The sequence below is a fragment of the Scyliorhinus torazame genome, chromosome 2, assembly GCF_047496885.1.
Source record: "Scyliorhinus torazame isolate Kashiwa2021f chromosome 2, sScyTor2.1, whole genome shotgun sequence".
Lineage (NCBI taxonomy): Eukaryota > Metazoa > Chordata > Chondrichthyes > Carcharhiniformes > Scyliorhinidae > Scyliorhinus > Scyliorhinus torazame.
Window position 1 is genome coordinate 197563431 of NC_092708.1, and position 17223 is coordinate 197580653.

At 45.4% G+C, this 17223-nt stretch overlaps 1 protein-coding gene and 1 long non-coding RNA gene across 4 annotated transcripts in view; one reads left to right on the forward strand and one right to left on the reverse strand.

The window, feature by feature from the left end:
• The window catches only part of LOC140407836 (uncharacterized), a 69309-nt gene extending 59099 nt beyond the window's left edge, over window positions 1-10210 (forward strand). Inside the window, exon 5 of the long non-coding RNA XR_011939832.1 lies at window positions 9887-10210. This is a non-coding gene — a long non-coding RNA (uncharacterized lncRNA). The remainder of the gene's footprint in view (window positions 1-9886) is intronic.
• Window positions 1-17223, reverse strand: part of agap1 (ArfGAP with GTPase domain, ankyrin repeat and PH domain 1) — a 1093107-nt gene that overhangs the window by 1011585 nt on the left and 64299 nt on the right. The gene's annotated exons all lie outside the window — the stretch shown is intronic.

The window sequence follows — 17223 nt, forward strand, 5'->3', positions numbered from 1 at the left end:
ATAGCAAAATCATTACCAGCAGCTGCTGTACGAGAAACAGGAGCAGAGGTAATGCTCCGAGTTGAGAGTCCAGGAGCTAGTATGTAATTCATAGGTGAGGTCCTGTTCCTGGCGCTTACACTAGATAAAAGTAGGGGTGAGGTGGAGACTGGAAGCTAGAGGTCACACTTGCAGACGGACAGAGGTGTTCCATAGATTTGCTACAGTGCAGAAGGAGGTCATTTGGCCCATCCAGTCAGCATGACCCTCTGAAAGAGCACCCTTGCGAGGCCCATTCCCTCGCCCTATCCCCGTAACCCCAACGAACCTGTAAATCCCTGGACACTAAGGGACAATTTTATAATGGCAAATCCACCTAATCTGCACATCTTTGAACTGTGGGAGGAAACTGGAGCACAAAACAAAACCCATGCATACATGGAGAGAAAGTGCAAACTCCACACAGACGGTTGGTTACTCAAGGCCAAAATTGAACCCGGGTCCCCGGCGCTGTGAGGCAGCTATGCTAACTACTGTGCTAACTACTGTGCCACCGTGCCGCCCCTGTTCTGTAACATGATCACTAAATTTGCCTTTGGGGGAGACCGCATCATGAGCAACAAACACAGTGTAGTAAAGTGAAAGAAGTGCAAGTAAATTGCTATTTCACTGAGGATGAGTGACTGGAGCCCTGGGCAGTGGGAAAGCGGGCATAAAAGAGCAGATATTGCATTTCCTGTGTGGGAAGGTGCTGAGGTATGAGGTGGCAGTGTTTGGGGGATTGAGGAATGTACCAGGATATCAAAGAGGGTATAGTCCCAACAGTCTCCTCAGTCCCTGCACCAGGCAAATAAATCCAGAGGTGTAGGCTTAATGGTCCAAGGACACAAGTTCAAATTTCACCATAGTAACTGTTGGAATTTAAATTCAATTAATAATTCTGGAATATAAAGCTAGTCTCAGTAATGGTGACCCTGAAAATATCATTGATTGGTGTAAAAATCCATTGGATACCTAGGGTCCTTTCGGGAAAGAAATTTGCCATCCTTACCTATTCCGACCTATCTGTGACTCCAGAACCACAGCAATGGAGTTGACACTTAACTGCGCTCTGAAATGGCCTAAGAAACCACTCAGTTCAAAGGCAATTAGGGATCAGTTACAAATGTTGGTCACATCAGCAAAGTCAAATCTCGTGCAAAAAAAGTAAGGCGAGTGAAGATGTGTTTGGTAATGGTATCATGTTGGAGGAAGAATAAATTAAGGAGGATGATCTACTGAATATGGGGACTGTTGAGGTAGAGGATAAAGACCAGCTGCACCCTATCATGGTTCTGGGGAGGGTGTGAGAGTGCAGGAACATAGGAACAGCAGCAGGCCATAGATCCTCTCGACCCTGCCCCGCCATTCAATAAGATCATGGCTGATGAGACCTAACTCCATATGCCTGTCTTTGGCCCATATCACTCAATATCTTTTCTTAACAAAAATCTATCTATCTTAAATTTAAAATTAACAACTGATCGAGCTTCAACAGCCGTTTGTGGGAGAATTCCAAACCTCTACCATCCTTTGAGTGAAGAAGTGCATCCTTTTTTTAATATAAATTTAGAGTACCCAATTATCAATTTCCAATTAGGGGTAATTTAGCGTGGCCAATCCATCTAACCAGCACATCTTTGGGTTGCGGGGGTGAAACCCACGCAGACACGGGGAGAATGTGCAAAATTCACACGGACAGTGACCCAGAGCCAGGATTCGAACCCGGGTCTTAGCGCCGTAGTCCCAGTGCTAACCACTGCACCACTGTGCTGGCCCGAAGAAGTGCTTCCTAACATCTTTCCTGAATGTTCTAGCCTTAATTTTTAGACTATGCCACCTAGTTTTGTTGAGCATCTCAACAACAAGGACTCCTACATCAGACTCCTATTTATTGACTACAGCTCCACCTTCAACACAATAATCCCAGCCAAGCTCATATCACAGCTCCAAAACTTAGGACTTGGCTCCTCATTCTGCAACTGAATCTTCAACTTCCTGATCCATAGACCACAATCAGTAAGAAGAAAACAACAACACCTCCTCCACGACAGTCCTCAATACCGGGACCCGCAAGGCTGCGTACTTAGCCCCCTACTATACTCCCTATAGACACACGACTGAGTGACAAAATTTGGTTCCAACTCCATCTACAAATTAGCTGACGGCATGACCGTAGTGGGTCTGATCTCAAACAACAATGAGTTAGAATATAGGAGGGAGATAGACAACCGAGTTGAATGGCGTAACAACAACAATCTCTCCCTCAATGTCAGCGAAACTAAAGAGCTGGTCATTGCAAAGCACTGTACACACCTCTGTCAGCATCAACGGGGCCGAGGTGGAGATGGTTGACAGCTTCAAATTCCTAGGTGTGCACATCACCAACAATCTGTCCTGATCCACCCACATCGACGTTACGACCAAGAAAACACAACAGCGCTTATACTTCCTCAGGAAACTAAGGAAATTCGGCATGTTCACATTGACTCTTACCAATTTTTACAGATGCACCATAGAAAGCATCCTATCTGGCTATACGCAAACACGGGGAGAATGTGCAAACTCCACACGGATAGTGACCCAGAGCCGGGATCGAACCTGGGACCTCGGTGCCGTGAGACTGCAGTGCCACCACTGCGCCACCGTGCTGCCCTGACCCACAACTTTAAATAGATTGTGGTATGGGGAGCACACGGCCCACTCTACAGGTGTGGTACAGCAGAAATGGAAAAGTATTTTTCAAAGCAAAACAATGTTTATTCTATGAACTCAAGTTAACCTTTTAAAACATACAGTGAACAACTTAGCAACCATTAATTCAAATACAACCCCCAAAGACTACAACACTAAGTAATCATTTAAGCTTTCCTTTTAACATCCATAAGACTTAAAAAAGAAATTTTAACAGAAGCACATCAGGTTAAAGTCACTACTGAGAGCAGTTATTAGTTTTAAATCACCAAAGGATCGATTTACAGTTTTAGATTAGAGAGAGAGAGAGAGACCAATAACCCTTCTGGCTGTGATTGCAGCTATCCAGCTTTGAAAACGAAACTAAAACACACCCTGCAGCGAACAGCCTAAAACGAAAGTAAAAAGCTGACAGGCAGCCCAGCTCCACCCACTCTCTGACATCACTGCAGTAGTAAACACCCATTTCTTAAAGGTACTCTCACTACAGATATTTATATACACACCCATTTATAAACACCCATTTCTTAAAGGTACTCTCACATGACACAGGTTCCCATAGCAATACCTTTTATTTGGAGAAAGTGAGTGGAATCTAGAGAGAAGTTATCAGTCAGTGGAAGTCAGTGTGGTTATGCCTCCTTTGCTGAAAAGAATCAACATAATTTACATTGAATACATCGATGTTTTTACATTGAATACATCGATATTATCTGCTTCCACCCTCTCCCTCCAGGGTCTGTTCCATCCATCTTCAGAAATTAGTTCCATCAACCCTCTCTCCCTCATTGTTTGCCCTAGAGTCTGCACTACTTAATCAAAAATATTTCTTGGCCACCGCATCAAAAGTACTGGTTTGAAAATCCAAGACTCCATGCCCCACTGAACACCATATTTTGTTATCCGTCTTGGATTGTCAGTACAGTAGAGTCAAGTTCAACCTCAGCTAGGCCAGAGATAGGAATGGAGAGAGAATCAAACCAAACTACAGTCCTTGCTCATGACTCCCGACTTTATTCACGTGCATACATCTGGACAACTAGAATAGAATGCAAAGTTGAATCTGATACAAAGTGGAAGCTTTAGAATTACTGGCTAGTAATAGCGTGGAAAGATAGAACATTGTGAAAGAGAGGCAACAGAGATACCAATAACCCCCATTTTATGTCAATTTTATTTCCTTCCCCTCTCAAGGGTTTTGATGCCTTAGTGAAGTATATTCAGTGTCTGCTGTAGTAACTCACTCAGCCGATCATTCATCTCAGCCCATCAAGGGCAGCATGGTAGCATTGTGGATAGCACAATTGCTTCACAGCTCCAGGGTCCCACGTTCGATTCCGGCTTGGGTCACTGTCTGTGCGGAGTCTGCACATCCTCCCCGTGTGTGCGTGGGTTTCCTCCGGGTCCTCCGGTTTCCTCCCACAGTCCAAAGATGTGCAGGTTAGGTGGATTGGCCATGATAAATTGCCCTTTGTGTCCAAAATTGCCCTTAGTTTTGGGTGGAGGTGTTGACCTTGGGTAGGGTGCTCTTTCCAAGAGCCGGTGCAGACTCGATGGGCCAAATGGCCTCCTTCTGCACTGTAAATTCTATGATTCTATGATGATCTCTCCAGCCCAAATGTGAAGAATGTCAGCAGACAGTTTGAATGAAGGGACCATCATTGCCAAGTTTCCTAAGCTGACATTCACATACAGGAACTTCAGATGGGGACTGAGGGTAGATAATAATTGACATTCCAGTTTGCACATTCTCCCCGTGTTTGCATGGGTTTCGCCCCACAACCCAAAGATGTGCAGGCTAGGTGGATTGGCCACGCTAAATTGCCCCTTAATTGGAAAAAATGAATTGGGTACTCTAATTTTTATTTTTAATTTTTAAAAATAATTGACTTTCTAACTCTGGGACACCAAGATAAATTGTAATACCCTCGAGACTTACCCACTAAGTTCATTCAACACAGGCTGGGGATCATAGCTAGGGCTTTCCTGATCGGTAAGGCTCAGCTGCTCACAGCTCTCACTCGCAGTTACGGGAGGATCTTTTACTACATTTGATTAAGAGACAGTACATGAATGTAGACATAATATTTAAGGTATCACAAGGTGTCATTATTTCAGTGTGTAGAAAAATAAACACCTTGCATCGTTGATCCACTCTTGATACCTCCAAAAGTATATACCAAACGGAATCTTAAAAATTCTAATTGCCCCAGCATCCACAGGCTCTTTGACAGTTAAGAGAATTCCACCAGCCTTTGTGTGCAAAAGTGCTTCCTGCTTTCATTCCTAAATATAGTTTGTCTGTATTAACAGTAAGCACGCATGGATTCAACAACAAACCATTAATCCTATGGCAGGAGGAGGAGCAGCCAATTAAAATGCTACTTACGACCCAAAATGTTAATCAACATACTGGTCTCCACTGATTATAGCGAGTAGATAGAATTGACTATTGTTACACATGGATAATTTAGGGGAGCTTCAATCTTGTTCAGTTTTAATAACAAGTGGTTCTAAAATTAACATAGCTAGTGCTATTTTAAGCACAAATTTCAGGAAATCCCACAAAACATCAGTGGCCAAGTCCTCTTAAATCAGACACAAACATGGCAAAAAATCCATCAAATTCAAGAATTCTTTTAACAACAAACATTTTAATCCACAATGCAAATGGGGACAGATATGCAAAATATCAGTTTTTCTACTGTCAACTATATAATAATAATCTTTATTATTAGTGTCACAAGTAGGCTTACATTATTAACGCTGCAACAAAGTTACTGTGAAAATCCCCTAGTCAGCACACTCCACCGCCTGTTCAGGTACATTGAGAGAGAATTCAGAATGTCCAAATTACCTAACAAGCAGTCTTACGGGACTTGTGTAGGGAAAATGGAGCACCCAGAGGAAACCCACACAGTCATGGGAGAACATGCAGACTCTGCACAGACAGTGACCCAAGCCGGGAATCGAAGCTGGGACCCTGGCGCTTTAAAGCAACAGTGCTAACCACTGTGCTATCATGCTGCCAATATAATCTTAAAACTTGCATCCCCACCTTCAAACCGAGATAAAGACCAACTGCAGCTAGAGGACTATCAACTTGATCAAAAACGCTCTTTGGTATGCCTGAAAATTGCTGGTCTTCCAGTGCAACACGTTGCCCACAACCAACCAACTGGTGCATTCCAAGGCCCAAGACAATAAGCTGAGGGGCGCACTAAAGCTTGGGCAGCTGCCACAGAAGTGCAATGGGCAAAGGGTACTGCCTGCCATAGTATATTGAGGGGCTGGAAAATGTGTTGAGCCCCTTGGCAGTATGCCTGACATGGAATTTATATTATAAATATCAAGAGCATTGAATTTGTATACAGGCACCTCAATGTGGCACATGCTGTATGGAGAAAAGTTGAATTTTACTGCACATTCTGCCATTTTCAATTAGAAATGTATCATAATGTACTTTTACAAATTTTAGGGGGAAGAGGGTGAGTGAGAGTGCGAATGAGAGTGTGAGTGAGTATATATATATATATTTATAGAGAGAGAGAGAGAGAGATCAGGGACCTAATTGAGCAGGGCAAGCAATAGCGTGTCTCCCAACCAACCAGGTTGAAAACTTCTTACACTGGCTCACAGTGTGAGAACCAGCAAGCTAAAATATTAAATTCAATGTAAAATCTTGTACAGAGAGCAAATAATAAGAGGGAAAGAAAGATGGGATTAAGAGACAGAGATAAGAGTAAGAGTCAATTTTTTTTTTTAATTCCACAATTAAAACCTGAAGGATCGAGATTTCACTTGTAAAAATTAAGAATCAACATGTTATTTTAAAAAAACATATTTGAATTAATGAATAATTAATAATCGTTATAGTCACAAGTAGGCTTACATTGGAATGAAGTTACTGTGAAAAGCCCCTAGTCGCCACATTCCGGCGCCTGTTCGGATACACGGAGGGAGAATTCAGAATGTCCAAATTACCTAAAAGCACATCTTTCGGGACGAGTGGGAGGAAACCGAAGCACCTGGAGGAAACCCATGTTTACACGGGGAGAACGTGCAGACAGTGACCCAGCCGGGAATCGAACCTGGGACCCTGGCGCTGTGAAGCCACAATGTTGACCACTGTGCTACCGTGCTCCCCGATGGGCAAACCCAACTGCTTTTACATGTTCAGTGGATACCTAGTAGGTAAGTACTCCAACTTCACACCCTTTATGGGTTTTAATGCTGTATTTCACATCGAAATACTGTTCAGAACAAAGTTCGTGGGAAGAGCAGACCAAGTCAGACAGCAATTTCTTGATATCCACATTTAATTGTGCATATGTTAATGCCAGAACTGTTCGTCTTCACACAAATACAGATCATTAATAACTTTTCATCCTTTTGTCAGCAAATTATACAACAGAAAACACCACTGTTGCTTCTGGCTGTTTTTAGGATGTTATCAAATTAATGCCACATTTGCAAAAACAATTGACCAAGTAGGTGTGAGAAAAGTATTCTGAAGTATGAAAAGTAACGTTACGAAAACCAAAATAATGGTTATTAGTAAGAAGCCCTCAAAACCAAAGATGAAAACAGAACCAATGTAAAACAGGTCAAACAAACGTGTACACCTTGGTTAGATCATTACAGAAGATGCTAAATATGACACTGAAATTATCAGAAGAATTGAAACAGCAAAACAGAATTAATTCAAAAGTGAATGAGTTGGTTTGTTCAAATGTTATGTCTCGCCAACATTTCTTTATGGCTGTGAAAGTTAGATGGTAGGTAGCAAAATAACTCAAATGACTTTGAAATAGGGGCATACAGAAGAATGCTTAGAATATCTTGGAACGAGAATGTAAAGAGTGAGACTATCCAAAGAATGAAATCCAGCAAGAACATGGTAGACATCAAGAACCAAAAATTCAGCTAATTTGGTCATCTGCTAAGGTGCAACAATATTCACAGAGCATTCTTGGTGGCTCTATCAATGGGAAAAGAGACTGAAGAAGACAGGTTTCTAGGACAAGAAACAACAAGGAATGGACAAACATGAACCATCAGGAGGCAGTGAGAACAGGTTACGGTAGAAGAGACTGGTGCAACATTGCAGCCAACCCTTGACAAGAGAAAGGAACCCAAAGAGAGAGAGAGACAAACAGACAGAGAGCAGTCAAAATCATGTGGAATAAGGGCAGCACGGTGGCGCAGTGGGTTAGCACTGCGGCCTCACGGCGCCAAGGTCCCAGGTTCGATCCCGGCTCTGGGTCACTGTCCGTGTGGAGTTTGCACATTCACCCCGTGTTTGAGTGGGTTTCGCCCCCACAACCCAAAAATGTGCAAGCTAGGTGAATTTGCCACGCTAAATTGCCCCTTAATTGGAAAAAATGAATTGGGTACACTAAATTTCTTTTAAAAAAGCATGTGGAATACACCCAGCTGATTGGTACAAAAAGCAACCTCTAGTGGGCTGGTTTAGCTCAGTGGGCTAGACAGCTGGTTTGTTATGCAGAACAAGGCCAGCAGCACGGGCTCAATCCCGTACCAGCTTACCCGAACAGGTGCCAAAATGTGGCGACTAGGGGCTTTTCACAGCAACTTCATACTTGTGACAATAAAAGATGATTATTATTATTAGTGTAGTGCACGCTACTTGAATTTATCCTGAATATCACAGCATGAAGTGAATGCAGGTTATGTTTCTTAAAATGCTGCAGAGCACCCTTAGACACAAAAAGAACACATGCAACAGAATTTAAAAATTAAATGATAGCCGCTATTCAAAATCTGCATGGGAGGAAAGAATGAAAATGAAATCAATATACATTCAACAATATTTTAACTGATTAGAGACACCAGCGTTGGGGATTGGTGGGGGAGGAGGGAAGTGAAACAGCTGCAAGCTCTGCATCCAGAGCTAGCAGTGTGGGAGAAGAAAAACAGAAAATACCAGACAATCTCAGCAACTCTGAGATCTGTGGAAAGAGAACGGAGCTGACATTTCAAGTCTGGATGACTCTTTGAATTCCTGCTGTTCCACCAGTCACCACTGACAAAATGAATACGACAAGGGAGCAATTTCGCATTCACTTTTGGAACACAGTTTTAAACACAAATGTACATCTCTTGCTGCTGATTGACTGGTGGAGCTGGATTTAAGGTACACAACTTCAATTTAATTAAAAGAATGCACAATCTCAAAAGCAATTCGAGAAAGTAGTTTAAATAGGTCAACTAACATGCTATGCACTTTAAATTTTCATAAGTCTGAATACTCCCACAGGATTCCTGAAGTAATGATCGGATTCAGAGTATGTGGGTGCCACTGGCAAGGCCAACATTTGTTGTCTGGCCCTAATTGCCCTTGAGATGGTGGGTGAGCTACCTTCTTAAACCACCAACGTCCATCAGGTGCACCCATACTGCTGTTCGGGAGTGACAGTGAAGTCACGGCAATACCAGTTGCAATTCAGGATTGTGTGCGACGTGGAGAGGAATTTGTAGGTGTGTGTGGTCCCATGTGTCTGTTGACCTTGACCTTCCAGATGGTAGAGGTTGTAGGTTTGGAAGGTACGGTTGAAAGAGCCTTGGTGAGTTGCTGCAGCACATCTTGTAGATGGTAGACAGTTCTGCCACTGTGTACCGGTTGTAGAGGGAGTGAATGTTTCAGTCAGAAGGGCTGCTGATCAAGCAGACTGTTTTGTCCTGACGGTGTTGCACTTCTCGAGTGTTATTTGAGCCACACTTATCCAGGGAAGTGGACAAAATTCCATCACAGTCCTGACTTGTGCCTTGCAGATGGTGGACAAGCCTTGGGAGTTACTCAACCCAGAATCCCCAGTCTCTGACACCATATTTATATGGCTAGTCCAGTTCAGTTTTTGGTAAATGGTAAACCTCCCCACACCACCGCTCCCAAGAATGGTGATAGTAGGGGTTTCAGATATGGTAATACCACTGAATTGATGGGGAGATAGTTATGTTCTCTCTTGTTGAAGATGGTCATTGCCTGGCACTCGTGTTACTTCCTACTTATCAGCCAAAGTCTGAATTTGTCCAGGTCTTTTTTTGGGGGGAAAATCTTTTTATTGGCTTTTCTCATATTTATAAACAGTTGTTGCTTATATACATTACATTTTTGTTTGCCCGCGCTAATTTGTTTTATTATGTTGTCCAGGTCTTGCTGCATATGGACACGGGCTGCTTCAACAAGTGAGGCGTCGCTGAACATTCAGCCAACATCCCCATTTCTGACATAATAATGGAGGGAAAGTCATTCAACAAGCTGCTGAAGAGGGTTGGTGGGTTGGGGTTTTTGTTGTGTTGCAGACAGCACGGTGGTGCAATGCTTGGCAATGCTGTCTCACTGCACCAAGGTCCCAGGTTCAATCCCGACCCTGGGTCACTGTCTGTGTGGAGTTTGCACATTCTCCCCGTGTTTGCGTGGGTTTCACCCCCACAACCCAAAGATGTGCAGGGTAGGTGGATTGGCCATGCTAAATTGCCCTTAATTGGAAAATTGAATTGGGCACTATAAATATTTTTTTATAAATTTGTTGTGTTGCATATTTAAAATGTTAAAGATGGAATAAAAAAATTTACCCCAAAAAATGAAGCAGCCGTAGATGTTGGGCTTACATACCATGAACTCCTGCTGCAATAATAATAATCTTTATTAATGTTACAAGTCGGCTTACGTTAACACTGCAATGAAGTTACTGCGAAAATCCCCTAGTCGCCGCACTACAACGCCTGTTCGGTACACCGAGGGAGAATTCAGAATGTCAAATTCACCTAACAGCACGTCTTTCGGGACTTGTGGAAGGAAACCGGAGCACCCGGAGGAACCCAACGCAGACACGGGGAGGACGTGCAGACTCCACACAGACAGTGACCCTAGCCGGGAATCGAACCTGGGACCCTGGCGCTGTGAAGCAACAGTGCTAACCACTATGCTACCGTGCAATGTCCTAGAACGGAGATGTTTGGTCTCCAACATCTGTGCCAATCATCTTCCTTGGTGCCAGATATGACTCCAACCATTAGAGAGTTTTCCTTTATTTAAATAAATTTAGAGTACCCAATTATTTTTTTTCCAATTAAGGGGCAATTTAGCGTGACCAATCCATCTACCCTGCACATCTTTTTGGGTTGTGGGGGTGGGACCCACGCAAACGTGGGGAGAATGTGCAAACTCCACACGAACAGTGACCCGGGGCCGGGATCGAACTCGGGTCCTCAGCGCTGTGAGGCAGCAGTGCTAACCACTGCGCCACTGTGCTGCCCTGAGTGTTTTCCTAATTCCCACTGACTTGAATTTTGCCAGGCTCCTTGATGCCACGCTCAGTCAAATGCTGCCTTGATGTCAAGAGCAGTCACTCTCACCTCCCCTCCTGAACATTTCCACAAATCCACTAATATTTTAACTGCACAAGATCCACCCAAAGCGTAACTGGAAAACAAAGATTTAGCGCAACCGGAGTCTTTCAATAGTCGTATCTATCCATTCCACTACACTGCTATGTAGATTTGCCTAAATGCTAACAAGTACTACTGTAAAACTAAGAGTTGCTGTTCCATTTCTTCTATCAAACTGCCTGAGGAACACAAATTGTAACAGTTATTTCTAAAAGGCTAACATTTGACCTTTTAACTTGAACTCATCTGGATTGAGAGTAGCCATGAATTTGGTTCAATAAGTCACATTTTCCCACCGCTGTCAATACCAACATTTTATTTGACCGGAATGTTTACAATTGCAAAAACTGAGTGAGAACCACAGCTGCCTAGGTAGCATCACAAAACAAGGTGAAAAATGAAAGAAAAAGGCATGAACATTACCGAGGCTTTTTCGCCCTGCTATTGAATAATTAGAAAGGTCACAACATCAAATTGCTAATGGGTCAGGGGATTAAATTATTCTGCTTGCTCCCTCTTCCAATTTATCCTTTCCTGGTTAAAAAATAAGCTTCTGTAACTGATAATAGAAAATGATGCAACGGAATATACTTTTCTTTATTTGCTCATGGGACGTGGGCGTCGCAGGCTGCGTCACCATTTATTGGACATCCCTGATTGCCCTTGAGGGGGCAGTTACGAGTCAACCACTTTGTGTCTGGTGTCACATATAGGCCAGACCAGGTAAGGACGGCAGATTTCCTTCCCTAAAGGACATCAGTGAACCAAATGGTTTTTACGACAATCGACAATGGTTCCATAGTCATCATTAGACTTTTATTATGATGTGCTGAGCGGACACACATCACGTGACTCTCCTCCAAACCAGGACAAAAAAAGGTACTTTTAGTTGAATTTTGTCCAAATTTCAAAGGAAACATCTCTCAACAGCAAAAGGAGGGAAACGAAAAAAAGATGCCAGCGAACGGGAGCTCGAGGGGCCGAAGAGACGGCAGAAGTGACGGAAGGTGCCACGACCAGCAGGCGGACGAGACTGCAAACCCAAGAGGCGAAGGCGAAGGGTCCCCGGCCACCCAGGAGAGTGGGCAGCCAGTGACCCGAGCATTAGTCTCTCCCCCCAACTTTGAGCTTCCTAGGAACTTCCGGTAATGGCGGGCGGGAGGCAGTCGCACATTGGAGGGCTCCCGTTCGGGAACGGCATTTTCGGGGTTTAACGCCCGGTCCCAGCGGCACAAACAGGGAGAAGGCACAGTGAAGGGAAATGTCAAAAATAAGTTTAAAAACGTCCGTGAAAAAAGCGGCTGAAAGTCCGTCGGGGAGTGGAAAGGCCACCACGGGGACGGCAAGAAAAGTGGAGGCTGGGGCACCAGGCGAGGCCGCATTGCCCACGGCTGAAGAAATGACTACGGTGATGGCCGTGGAACTCGAAAGGCAGTTCACAAAACACATAAGAGGCGATGAGGAAGGAGATGGGGGCGGTATTGAAAGTGCTGGTGGAGGAGGCAATTGCCCCGGTGAGGGCGGCGGTATTGAGCGCAGTGGCGGAGGTGCAGGAGCAAGGTGAGGCACTGAAGGAAGTGGAAGAGACATTATCGTGATCAACCTACCTCGATGGGGAAGGAGATGCGGAAGGTGATAGAGATCAACAAGGGTCTGCGAGCCAAAATGGACGACCTGGAAAACAGATCCAGGCGACAGAATCTGAGGATTGTGGGTCTGCCCAAAGGAGTGAAAGGCAAGAGGCCGACTGAGTATTTTGCCATGATGTTGGCGAAGCTATTGGGGGAGGTGGATGATCCCTCCCGATATGAACTGGATCGGGCTCATCGGTCGTGGGGGAAGGAGAGTGAGCCGCCAAGAGTAGTGATGCTGTGTTTTCGTAGGTACAGTGTGAAAGAGAAGGTCCTTCCTGTGCTGGGCAAAGCAGAAGCGGGTGGTGCAGTGGGCTGGAGCTGGTATACGCATATATCAGGACTTTACGGTGGAGCTGGCGAGGAGGCGGGCTGCCTTCAGCCGGGTGAAGAAGGGGTGGACTCTATAGATCAATGGTGACCATAGGCGATTCCTGATTCCTTATATATATTTTTTTCCTTTGCTTTTCCCACCGTGGGAGGGTTGTTTTATTTGATGCTTATATTGTCAGGTGGGCCGTTGTTTGGGGTGGTGGGATGGGATCGTCGTTGTTCATAAGGGGATTGACTTTGTATTTGTTACCGTTTACTGCTTGTTAGTGGGGTGTAAATGCTGAAGAAAATGGAGAATAAAAATATTTTACAAAAAAAAACTTTGAGCTTCCTGATGAAGGGGCTGACCACCATGAAGGAGGCGATCAGGTTCGAGATCCAGATGTCGGTCAAGGTGGCGGTGGCAGAGGCGATGGCCACTATGCAGAAGACAATCAATGGGTGGGGGGGGAAATAGTGGCAACTCAGGAGAGGACGATTCTCAACCTGGAAAGGCCTCGACGGACCAGAGCAACAGAATCGTCGCCTGGAGGCAGAGATAAAAAGGCTGGTGGCGGCCCAAGGGAACTTAAGGGGGAAAGTTGAGCACCAGGAAAACAGGTCCCAACGACAAAACATCAGGATCGTGGGCCTGCCGGAAGGTATTCAGGGCAAAGACCCAACGGATTATGTCACCCAAATGCTGGGCAACTTAGTCGGGAGAGGCAGCTTCCCAAACGCGCAGAGCCAGAAAAGTGGTAGGTGGAATTTAATCCTGAAAAGTGTGAGGTGTTACACTTTGGAACGAGCAATTTGACAAGGAAGTATTCAATGAATGGCACCACACTGGGAAGTCCTGAGGAACAAAGAGACCGTGGCACATTTGCAAATAGATCTCTTCAGGCAGAAGGGCAGGTTAATAGGGTGGTAAAAATGACATTTGTTATACTTGCCTTTATCAATCGTGGCCTAGATTACAAAAGGAAGGAAGTCATGTAGGAGTTATTTATTACATTGGTGAGGCCACAGCTGGAGTACTGTGTGCAATTCTGGTCACCACATTACAGGAAGGATGTGATTGCACTGGAGGAGGTGCAGAGGCATTTCATTAGGATGTTGCTTGGGATGGAACATTTAAGTTATGAAGAGAGGTTGGATAGGCCTGGGTTGTTTTCGCTGGAGTAGAGAAGACTGAGGGGGTGACCTGATCAAAGTGTACAAGATTGACGGGCATTGAAAGGATTGATGGGAAACAGCTGTTCCCCTTATTTGAAGGGTCAGTTACAACGGGACACAAGTTCAAGGTGAAGGGTGGGAATTCAGGAGGGATTTGAGGGAAAGCGTTTTTACCCAGAGGGTGGTGACGGTCTCGAATGCACTGCCTGGGAGGGAAGTAGAGGCAGTTTGCCTCACATCCTTTAAAAAGTACCTGGATGAGCACTTGGCTCGTCTTAACATTCAAGGCTATGGACCAAGTGCTGACAAATGGATTAGGATTGGCAGAGCAGGTGCCTTTCATACAGCGGTGCAGATTTGATGGCCAGAAGGGCCTTATCTGCACTATATTTTTCTGTGACTCTGTATATCTGTGAATTTAGCATGGCAAATCCACCTACCCTGCACATCTTTGGGTTGTGGGGTGACTCACACAGACACGGGAGAATGTGCAAACTCCACATGGACAGTGACCCAGAGCTGGGATCGAACCTGGGTCCCCAGAGCCATGAGGCAGCGGTGCTAACCATTGCGGCACCGTGCCGCGCTAATTAAAAATATTGTTAATCTGAAAACAAATTTGGGCTATCTGGTAATCTGCAGTCAGCAATGTTTTTTTTTAAATATTTTTATTCTCCTCCTTTTTCACATTTTCTCCCAAGTTTACACCCACCAACAATAAACAATAATCAGTAACAAATATGTCAATCCCCATATCAATAACAACAATCCCATCCTCCCACCAAACCCCAAACATTAGCCCGCATGTTCACACAAACAAATGACAAAAAGGAATTAGGGATCACCCATCGTCGCCATTAACACACACAGCCCCCCTCCCCCCAACCCTCCCACCCACCCGCCCCAACTAATGTTCGATGTTATCCAGTTCTTGAAAGTGCATAATGAATAGTGACCATGAATTGTAGAACGCCTCCATCCTTCCCCTCAGTTCAAACTTAACCTTCTCAAGAGTCAAGAATTCCAACAGGCCCCCTGCCACGCCAGGGCACAGGGTGGAGAGGTTGCCCTCCAACCTATCAGGATCAGCCTTCGGCCGATCTACGAGGCGAAGGCTACACCATCTGCCTCCACACCCGTTTCCAACCCTGGCTGGTCCAACACCCCGAATATGGCCTCCGGGGGACCCGGGTCCAGTTTCACGTGCACCACTTTAGAAATTACCCTAATAACATCCTTCCAGTAATCCTCCAGCTTTGGACAGGACCAAAACATATGAACGTGATTAGTGTGGGGGGGGGGGGGGGCCTGCAATGTTCACACATATCTACTCCTTCAAAGAATCGGCTCATCCTCGCCCTCATGAGGTGTGCTCTGTATACCACCTTCAGCTGTATCAGCCCCAACCTCGTGCACGAGGTAAAGGCATTCACTCTCCGGAGAACCTCCGTAGAGGCGGGTACAATTGTGTCTTTTAAAAAGCATTTAGATAGTTACATGGGTAAGATGGGTATAGAGGGTTATGGGCCAAGTGCGGGCAACTGGGACTAGCTTAATGGTAAAAACTGGGCGGCATGGACTGGTTGGGCCAAAGGGCCTGTTTCCATGCTGTAAACTTCTATGATTCTATGAACCTCACACCAGAACCCCTCCTCCATATCCTCTCCCAACTCTTCCTCCCACTTTGCTTTGATCCCTTCCAGTGGTGCCTTCTCCTCATCCAAAATAGCTCCATAAACCGCTGACACAACCCCCTTCTCCAGTCCCCCTGTCGTCAGCACCTCCTCTAGCAATGTGGAGGCCGGCTCCACCGGGAAGCTCTGTATCTCCTTTCTGGCTAAATCTCAAACCTGCATGTATCTAAACATTTCCCCCTGCTCCAGCCCATACTTCGCTTCCAGCTCCTTCAATCCTGCAAACCGACCTCTAAGAAACAAATCTTTTAGTGTCTTAATCCCCTTCTCCTCCCATTTCCGAAAATTTCCATCCCACCTCCCTGGCTCAAATCTGTGGTTCCCCCGAATCGGCATTTCCCTTGAACCTGCCCCCAACCTGAAGTGTTGGCGAAACTGCCAAATTCTCAATGAAGCTATTATTACCGGACTCCCTGAGTATTTCCCCGGGGCCATTGGGAGTGGCGCTGTTGCTAGCACTTTCAATCCCGACCCCCGGCACAAACTCTCCTCCATTCTGACTCACTGGGAATCAACCCCTCTAACCCAGCTCCACACCATCTCCACATTCGCCGCCCAGTAGTAACACATCAGGTTCAGAAGACCCAAACCCCCTGCCTGCCTTCCCCTCTGTAGCAGCACTTTTCTAACTCTGGCCACCTTCCCTCCCCATATGAACGAGGTAATCCTTCCCTCAATCTCTCTGAAAAAAGCCTTTGGCAGGAAAATCGACAGGCATTGAAAAATAAACAGAAATCGCGGCAACACGTTCATTTTAACCGCCTGTACCTGACCCGCCAGTGACAGAGGGAGACCATCCCACCTTGCCACCAGATCAGCTTTCATCCTCCCCACCAAACTAGAAATGTTGTACCTGCTGAGTCCCCCCCACTCCCGGGCAACTGCACCCCCAAGTACCTAAAGTGAGTCCCTGCCCGACGGAATGGAAGCCCTCCCACCCCTGCCCCGATGCCCAGCCGAGACACCACAAAATACTCACTCTTGTCTAGATTTAATTTGTCCCCGAAGCAGCTCCAATACTCCCCCTATCGACACACTCGGTTCCGATACGTATAACAGCAAGTCATCGGCATATAAGGACACCTTATGCTCTATCCCCCCCCGCACTATTCCTTTCCATACCCCCGAACTTCTTAATGCAATGGCCAACGGCTCAATCGCGAGTGCAAAGAGCAAGGGGGGCATAGGACATCCCTGCCTAGTCCCACGATGGAGAGAAAAGTATCTCGAGCTGATGTTGTTTGTGCGGACACTCGCCCTCGGCTCCTTATATAGTATCTTTA